Raw genomic sequence first — 9,378 nt, 5'->3', positions numbered from 1 at the left:
TGTCCATAATCATAAGATTAGGAAATATCAATACTAGAATTTGAAAGCAGACAGCCTGACTCAGGGATGTGTTCACACTGGTGATCTGAGGACCACCAAGCCTAGGGATAAATCCAAGCACGTTCTATATATTTATTATTATTTCATTATATATATATATATATATATATATATATATATATATATATATATACAAATTGATCCCAGTTCCCTCTCCCTACCTCCCTCCCTCTGTCACTCTCTCCCACCCTTGCACGGCCCCTGACCACCTTCCATTCTTATCCACACCCAACATCACATGTAGGGTGATGCCTTCCTGGAGGGGGTCATATAAATCTGCCAATCATTTAGAGTAGGGACTAGGCCTTCTTTCCTGTTTCTAGGTTAAGGGAGTATCACTCTATGGGGGATGTACCCCCAAAATACTTTGTGCACAAAGAATACATTGAGATTTCACTGTCCCTTAGACTGGTCAGAATTTCTAGCTGGGACCCATGTTCAGGGGGTCTGAGTCAGTCCATTGTTGGTTTCCCAGCTATTAGTCTGGGGGCCCATTAGCTTCTCCTCATTCAGGTAAGCCGTCTCTATGCATGGCTGCAGCCTGGACTTATCCTCCCTCTACATCTGGATCCCAATTTGGATCAGTGTTTAGTTGTGGCTCTCTGCTTCTGTTTCCATCAACTACTAGATGTGGGCTCAATGATGGTGGATAACTTAGTCATTGATCTCATTATCAGGGAAGAACATTTATGTTAGTGTTTCCACTATTGCTCAAATTGCTAGTTGGGGTCAGTCTTGTAGGTCTCTGGACATTTCCCTAGGTTCAGTTTGCTCTTCAAACCAATAATGACTCTCTCTCTCTCTCTCTCTCTCTCTCTCTCTCTCTCTCTCTCTCTCTCTGTCTGTCTCTCTCTCTCTCCCCTTCCCTCCCTTCCTCTCCCTCTCTCTCTCTCTCTTCTAATCCTCCCCAGACTCAATCTTCCTAAACCCAAGTGCTTTCCTTTACTATACTTCTCTTTCTCCTAGGTCCTTGTCCACACACTACACCACCCCCACTCCCCATAAGCATAGGAGATCTTGTCCCTTTCCCCTTCTGTTAGGGACCTGATATGAAACTCTTAGAATCCTCCTTGTATCCTAGTTTCTCTGGTGGTGTGAATTATAGGCTGGTGAACTTTGCTCTATGTCTAAAATCCATATATGAGTGAGTACATACCATGTTCCTCTTTTTGTAGCTGGGTTACCTCATTAAGTATGGTTTTTTCAAGTTCCATTCACTTGCCTGAGAATTTCAAGATCCCATTGTATTTTCCCCAGAGTAGTATTCCATTGGGTAAATCTGCCACATATTTATCCATTCTTCAGTTGAGGGGCATCTAGATTTCTTCCAGGTTCTTGCTATTACAAATAATGCTGCTATGAACATAGTTCAGCACATGTCTTTGTTGCATGGATGTGGATCATTAGCATATATGACTAAGAGGGGGATTGCTGAGTCCTGTTTTAGATTGATTCCCATTTTCCTGAGGAACTGCCATACTGATTTTCAAAATGGCTGCATAAGATTGCACTCCCCCTAGCAGTGGAGTGTACGAGTGTTCCTTTTTACCCGCATCCTGTCCAGCATAAGTTGTCATTGGTGTTTCTAATTTTAGCTATTCTGGTAGGGAGTAAGATGGTATCTCAAAGTTGTTTTGATTTGTATTTCCCTGATAGCTAAGGATGTTGAGCATTTTCTTAAGTGTCTTTCAGCCTCCTTAATTTCCTCTATTGACAGTTCTCTCTTCAGTTCTGTACCCCATTTTTTAATAGTGTTATTTGGTGTTTGGTTAACTAGTTTTTTTTTTTTTTTGGCTCTTTGTATATTTTGAGATCAGCCCTCTGTCAGATGTAGGATTGGTAAAGATCTTCTACTAGTCTGTGGGCTGCCACTTGGTCTTGTCAACTGTGTCCTTTGACTTACAGAAGCTTCGAAGTTTGAGGAGGTCCCATTTATTAATTGTCAATATCAGTGTCTGTGCTACTGGTGTTATGTTCAGGAAGCCTTATCCTGTACTAATTTGTTCTAGTGTACCTCCCACTTTCTCTACTGAGAGTGTAAGTGTGGCTAGAGTTATGGTGAGGTCTTTGATGAATTTGGACTTGATTTTTGTGCATGGCAATAGACATCTGCAGTGTTCTACACACCATCATCCCGTTGTGCCAGTACCATTAATTGAAGATACATTCCTCCTCCCATTGTATACTTTTAGCTGTTTTGTCAAAAATAAGATGGTTGTAGGCATGTGGGTGAATATCAGGATTTTCAATTTCATTCCATTGGTCTACTTGGCTATTTTTTTGCCAATACCAGGATGTTTTCAGGACTATAGCTCTGTAGTAGAGCTTAAAGACAGGTATGGTGATGCTTCCTGAAGCTCCTTTATTTAACAGGGTTTTTTGGGCTATCCTGGCTCTTTTGTCTTTCCATATAAAGTTGATTATTTTCCTTTCCAGGTCAGTGAATAATTGTGTTGGGATTTTAATTGGGATTGCATTGAATATGTAGATTGCTTTTGGCATGATTGCCATTTTTACGATGTTTATCCTACCTATCCAAGAACATGGGAGATCGTTCCATTTCTTGATATCTTCATTAATTTCTTTCTTTAATGACACAAATTCTTATTACATAGGTCTTTCACTTGTTTGGTAAGCATTACCCCTAGATAATGTATGTTGATTGTCACTATTGTAAACGGTGATGTTTCTCTGCTTTCTTTCTCAGGCCCTTTGTCTTCTGAATATCCTTGTGCTACAGATTTTTTTTTCAATTTACCTTGTATCCTGAAGGTGTTTATCAGCTGTAGTAATTCCCTAGTAGAGTTTTTTGGGTCGCTTATGTAAACTATCATATCATCTGCAAGTAGTGACAGTTTTACTTCTTCCTTTCCAATTTGGATCTTCTTGATCTCCTTTAGTTATCTTATTGCTTTAGGTAGAACTTCAAGTACAATATTGAAGAGATATGAAGAGACAGGGCATCTTGTCTTGTTCCTGAGTTTAGAGGAATCGCCTTAAGCTTCTTTCCATTCAGTTTGATAATGGCTGTTGGTTTACTGTATATTGATTTTATTATGATTAGGTATGTTCTTGTTATCCCTGACCTCTCCAAGATCTTTATTATGAAAGGGTGTTGGATTTTGTCAAAGGCTTTTTTAGCTTCTAGGGAGGTTATCATGTGGTTTTTCTTTTTCAGTTTGTTTATATGGTGGATCATGTGGATAGATTTTCATATTTAACAATCCCTGCAACACAGGGATGAATCCTACATGGTCACGGTGGATGATTTCTCTGATGTATTCTTGAATTTGGTTTGCCAGTATTTTATTGAGTATTTTTTAATCAAAGTTCATAAGGGATATTGGTCTGTAGTTTCTTTTTTCTTTTTTTTTTTTTTCTTAGTTGTGTCTTTGTGTGGCTTTGGTACCAGGTGATTGTGGCCTCATAAAAAGTTTAGTAATGAACCTTCTGTTTCTATTGTGTGGAACAATTTGAGGAGTATTGGTATTAACTCTTCCTTGAATTTCTGGTCCAACTCTGCACTGAATCCATCTGGCCCTGGGTTTTTGGTTGTTGTTGTTGTTGGAAGGCTTTTAATAGTTGCTTCTATTTCATTAGAGGTTATAGGTCATTTTATGTTGTTCTTCTGTTCTTGATTTAATTTTGGTAAGTGGTAGTTGTACAGAAATTTGTCCATTTCCTTAGAATTTTCAAATTTTGTGGAGTACAGGTTTACAAAGTATGAACTGAAAATTATCTGGATTTCCTCAGTGTCTGTTTTAATGTCCCCCTATTCGTTTCTGATTTTATTAATTTGCATGTTTTGTCTCTCTGGTTTTCAGTTAGCTTGGATAAATGTTTGTCTATCTTGTTGATTTTCCTGACAAACCAATTGTTTGTTGCATTGATTTTTGTATTGTTTTCCTGGCTTCTACTTTATTAATTTCAGCCCTCAAATTGATTATTTCCATGGCATCTCTTCCTTCAGGGTAAGTTTTCTTCTTTGCGTTCAATGGATTTCAGTTGTGCTGTTAAGTCTCTAATCTGAATTTCCTCCGTTTTCTTCATATGGGCACATAGTGCAATCAACTTCCCTCATACCACTGCCTTCAAGGTGTCCCATGAGTTTGGGTATGTTGTGTCCTCATTCTCAATGAATTTTAGGAAGTCCTCAATTTCTTTTTTTATTTCTTCTTTGACCCAGGTATGGTGCAAATGGGCATTGTTCAGTTTCCATGAGTTTGTAGGGATTCTGCGATGTGTGTTGTTGTTGAATTCCAACTTTAAAGCATGGTGGTCTGATAAGATACAGGGGACTATTCCTTTTTTTTTTTTTTTTTGGTCAGGTGAGGTTTGTTATGTCACCTAGTATGTGTTAGATTTTAGAGAAGGTTCCATGTGGAGCAGAGAAGAAGGTATATTTTTTTGTGTGTTAGGATGGAATGTTCTATAGATGTCTGTGAAAACCAATTGAGACATAACTTCTGTAGTTCTTTTGCTTCTTTGTTAATTTTCTGACTGGTGGTCCTGTCTAGTGGTGAGAATGGGGTGGTGAAGTCTCCAACTATGAGTGTGTGTGGTTTTTTGTGATGTGAGCTTTGAGTTTTAAGTATTTCTTTTTTTTTTAAAGAGTCCAGAAGGGAGCTTTAATGAAACAAGTAAAATGCCATACACTGGGATGAGTGTAACACCACTTACCAGGAGAATATGAATAAGATAGCTCTTTTAATCTGAAGGAAAAAGAACTAACAACCCCACTTCCCCTCCCAAAGATCAGTGACCAAGAAAGACATCTTCCTTCTGGTTAGTTGTGCTGGTTATAACTGCCCCCTTCCAAAGGGCATAGCTTCACACTCCAATAGACAGTTACAGGACCTCCTAGGACATGTAGGTCTGTTATGCATTAATACACACACCAACCCAGGGCTCCCTACCTTGACATAGTTAGGGGAAGATTAAGGTCACTTTTTCACATTTTTGTGGCTTCCGTGTAAGAATGACTTTTATAGATGCTTTTGATTACAAAGGTTCTGATCTTACAATCTTCTGAGGAGAGCTGGTCTGGCATCAAATTCACATACAAAAGCAGAGAGATGATCAACCTTCCCACCGTTAACCTCAGCAAGAGCCTCACACAGTGCAGTTACTCTTCAGAGAGCACTACTAGACTCTTCCTTCCAAAAACCTCACGTACTGTAACTGGCCATCAAAATGATCAGCCGGACAGTTGTACAGTGTCCACACAGGATCTCCCACAAACAGCTGCATGGCCTTCACATAATTCTTCTCATTCAGCATGAAACGTTGATAGATGCCAGCAGGAAGTATGATCATATCCCCCTTCTCCATGGAAATCCGGATTAATTTGTCCTCCTTGTCCCTGACATCGAAATACCCACTGCCCTCTAGGATGTAGCAGATCTCCTCATCCAGGTGCAGATGCTCTTTGAAGAACATCTTGATCTTCTCCTCATAATTGGGAAGTATATCTTTGCATATGGTAATGATGTCCACCCAGGAGTAGTTTCTCTCTTTCCTTTCAGATCTTTTCCTGTTCTGGATCATTCTTGTAATTGTCAGTATCCAACTTCCAGTACAACAGTCCGAGCATGCTCAGCTGCTCCAAGCCTACCAGGGAGTCGGGCTGCGTGCAGTGGGGCATCCACGGGTCAGCCACGGATTCGTCCATGTACCAGGCCTGCACCATGTCGATGGCGGCTTCTGCTAGCCTTAGTAGTGTTTCTTTTCCGAAATGGGTCCCTTTGTATTTGGGGCATAGATGTTCAGAATTGAGACTTTGTGCTGATGGATTTCTCCTGTGATGAATACAAAATGACTGTCTTCATCACATTTGATTAATTTTGGTTTGAAGTCTAGCTTGTTAGCTAATAGGATAGCCACACCTGCTTGCTTCTTGGGTCCATTTGATTGGGAGATTTTTTCCCAACCCTTTACCATGAGGTAATGTCTATCTTCGAAGCTTAGATGTGTTTCTTGTATGCAGCAGAAGGATGGGTTCTGTCTTTGTATCCGTTCTGTTAGCATGTGCCTTTTTATAGGCAAGTTAGGTCCATATATGTTGAGGGAAATTAAGGACCATTGATTGTCAATACTTGTTTGTTTTAGATTTGTTGTTGGTAGTGGTACTGTGAATATAATTGCCCTGCTTTACCCTTGGATTCTGGTGAAGTGGGATTATCTATTGCCTATGTATTTGTAAGCTAACTGTGGAAGTTAACTTCCTTGGCTTGAAGTTTTCCTTCTAGAACTCTCTGTTGGGCAGGATTTGAAGATACGTATTGTGAAAATCTGCCTTTGTCATTAAATATCATGTTGTCTCTATCTATAGTGATTGAGAGTTTTGCTGGGTATACTATCCTTGGCTGGCATCTGTGGACTCTTACTACCTGTAGAACATCTCTCCAGGACCTTCTGGCCTTGAGAGTTTCCATGGAGAAGTCAGGTGTAATTTTGATAGGTCTGCCTTTATATGTTACCTGGCCTTTATACTTCCCTGCTCTTAATATTCTTTCTTTATTCTGTATGTTAGGTGTTTTGATTATTATGTTCCCACGCGTCTTTTTTCTTCGGTCCCATCAATTTGGTGTTCAGTATGCTTCTCTTACTTTCATGGGCATGTCCATCTTCAGAGTTGGAAAGTTTTCTTCAATGATTTTGTTGAATATGTTTTCTGCACCTTTGAGCTGGACTTCTTCTATGCCTATTATTCTTAGGTTTGTCCTTTTCACATTGTCCCACATTTCCTGGATGATTTGTGTTAAGGATTTGTTGGAATTACTATTTTCTTTGGTCAATTAATCTATTTCCTCTAGTTTATCTTCAGTGCCTGGCATTCTCTCTTCCATCTCTTGTATTCTGATGGTTATGCTCGTGCCTCTAGTTCCCAAACGTTTGCTCAGTTTTTCTATTTCCAGCATTCCTTCAGTTTGTGTTTCCTTTATTGTCACTATTTCAGTTTTCCAGTTTTGAACCATTTCCTTTATCTGTTTAATTGTTTTTTTCTTGGCTTTGTGTACTTTCTTTAAGAGATTTTTAATTTCTTCCAATTTTTTTTTTTTTTTGGTTTTGTTTTTTCTTCCATTTCTTTAAGGGATTTTCTCACATTGTCTTAGAGGGTCTCTATCATTTTATGAACATGTTTTTTAAGTCGTTTTCTTCTGCTTCATCTGCTTTGGGGTGGTCAGGTCTAGATGGTATAGGGCCCCTTGATTCTGGAGGTGTCATGCTGGGGGATAGGCAGAGCTCTGAGAGAGGCCCAGAAGTCCAGCACAGGACAGGCAGGCTGGGATTCAGGGTTTTCCCACACAGATAGGCAGGTCTCGTTTTCTCAGAGCAGATCCACAAAGTTACCCATTGGTGGCAGGATTGTTGGATATGCCTTCTGTTCCAGTGCTCAACCAGAGTGTTGGGACAGTGGGCAGGGTATGGCACAGGGTGGGGGCAGGCAGGCTCTTCATGGGGATTGTGTATCAGAGCACCAGGAGCACTCTCGCTGGGGACAGGATACACGGGGGAGAGAAATTAGGGGCCAATCCAGGGAGTTCCCAGGGAGCAACGTGGGTGGGATTCAACCTAAACTGGTTCTAGACACACCTCTAGCAGAGGGCTGGTGATAGGGGTCAAAGATCTGGCAGGCAGGGACTCAGGATGGTCTCTCTGGGATAGCCCATTACTTTTTCAAACACTTTTTCTAATATTTTTCTTTCGAGTCAGCTAACAATATATCATCCATGTAATGGTAGATTATGGATTGTAGAAACTGTTTACGAATTATTTCCAATGTTTTTTCCACAAAATATTGGCACAGGGTGAGGCTATTTTGCATTCCCTGTAGTAAAACCTTCCATTGATATCTCTTCACTGGTTGAGAATTATTGTAAGTAGGTACCATGAAGGTAAACTTCTCTCTATTTTGTTCTTGAAAAGGTATAGTGAAGAAGCAATCCTTTAAAATAATGACTATAATAGGCCATTCTTTAGGTATCAAAGAAGGCAAGGGAATTCCAGGATATAGAGAGCCCATTGGCTGGATAAATTTATTGATGGCTCTCAGGTCTTTAAGCATGCTCTATTTACCAGATTTCTTTTTTATAACAAATACAGGCGTGTTCCAAGGGCTGGTAGATTCCTCAATATGTCCAGCATTCAGCTGTTCCTGAACCAGGTGTTCTAAAGCCTCTGATTTCTCAGAAGTGATAGGCCATTGCCCTATCCAGACAGATTCATCTGTTAGCCACTTTAAGAGTAGGGCTTTTGGTTCCTCTGTTTGTTTGGCACCTGTATTTTGTTTATGTACAGCCTGGATATTTAGTGTCTCTCTTATATAATACTTATTAATACTTTTTTCACAATCATGAGGTCGATTATGGTTCCTATCTAATATTGGATTAATGTTATTCTGTGTATTCCATTGCTGTAATAGATCACAACCCCATAAATTTATTGCTATGTCAGCCATATATGGTCTCACTCTTTATCTTTGCTCTTCCAGTCCTATACATTCAATCCATCTCATGCTCTGTTTTACTTGAGATGGGGTTCCAATCCCTAAAAATTGAACATTCAACTTTTGCAGGGGCCATATTTGAGGCCAAGATTTATTAGTTATGATCGTTACATCAGCACATATGTCAACAAGGCCTCCAAACAGTCTGTTATTCTTTTTTTGTTTGTTTGAACCATACCCAAAGTTTATGTATCTTAATGAACTTATGTACAGTTAGAATTGGCACTGGGAATAGAATCTGGGAAGGTTCATATTAAAACATTAAATATTACTACATAATTCTTTCTTTTTTTTCTTTTTTTCTTTTTCTTTTTTTTTTTTTTTTTTTTTTTGATACAATTCTGTTGGCCAGTTACTAGTTTCTTATAGGCTAGCTCTGTCTTAAATAATAACCCATTTCTATTAACCTAAGTACTTCCCTGTGGTCTTATCTTACTGGAGGAAGGGGCCTGTGTTCTACTCTCTCCAGTCTATCCATTTTGACTCCTCCTAACTACTTCCTTTCTCCTCCTTGTCTCCTAGTTGCGCCTATCTTGCCTTCCTATTGGCCAACCGGTAAGAGAAACATATTTACAGAATGGCATCTCCCATCATCTCCTCTTTTCTGTCTAAAGTAAAAAGAATGATTTTCACCTTAGCATAGCAAAATATATCACATAACAGTTATAAAATAAGAATCACAGTTATTCATTTTAACTATCAATCTAGGCTTTTGACTGTTTATAAAGGTTTGCCAAATATACTATTTTTGTTTCTTTCTTTCATGTTTGATTTAACTTCCACAATTAGGTTGTCAGCCAGAGAGGTAT

At 39.2% G+C, this 9,378-nt stretch overlaps 1 pseudogene; it reads right to left on the bottom strand.

Moving 5' to 3' along the window:
* Positions 1-5,060: 5,060 nt before the first annotated feature.
* LOC127218123 (acireductone dioxygenase-like) lies at positions 5,061-5,749 on the bottom strand (annotated as a pseudogene).
* Positions 5,750-9,378: the final 3,629 nt, after the last annotated feature.

This window comes from Phodopus roborovskii, unplaced genomic scaffold, assembly GCF_943737965.1.
Source record: "Phodopus roborovskii unplaced genomic scaffold, PHOROB, whole genome shotgun sequence".
Lineage (NCBI taxonomy): Eukaryota > Metazoa > Chordata > Mammalia > Rodentia > Cricetidae > Phodopus > Phodopus roborovskii.
The sequence above is the reverse complement of the archived record's forward strand: the minus strand, read 5'-3'. Positions and strand labels throughout refer to the sequence as shown.